Source organism: Penaeus monodon, chromosome 22 (genome assembly GCF_015228065.2).
Source record: "Penaeus monodon isolate SGIC_2016 chromosome 22, NSTDA_Pmon_1, whole genome shotgun sequence".
Lineage (NCBI taxonomy): Eukaryota > Metazoa > Arthropoda > Malacostraca > Decapoda > Penaeidae > Penaeus > Penaeus monodon.
The window spans coordinates 17,282,407-17,282,729 of record NC_051407.1 but is presented as its reverse complement, the minus strand read 5'-3'; positions in this window follow the sequence as shown (position 1 = coordinate 17,282,729).

Sequence of the window (323 nt, the reverse complement as noted above, 5' to 3'; positions counted from 1 at the left end):
TGAAAAAAGCAAAGTCAAACAAGAAGAGAAATGGGAATGAAATAAACAGAAGGAAAAGAAAACGTGAAAATGGTGAAAACACAGAAAAAACAAACAAACAAAAGAAACCAAGAAAGAGAAAACAATAATAGAAGAAGAAGAAGAAAGAAAGAAAGGGAAAAAGAAGAAATAGGGAAACAAACCGAGGGAGAGAAAGCAACAAGAGAGAAACAAATGGAGCATGTACGGACTAATGGAAAGAGAAGAGGACGAAATTGGTACGACCAAAAGCGAAGAATCAGCGGAGGGAAAACAAAGAAAAGATGGAGATTTAGGTATCGACC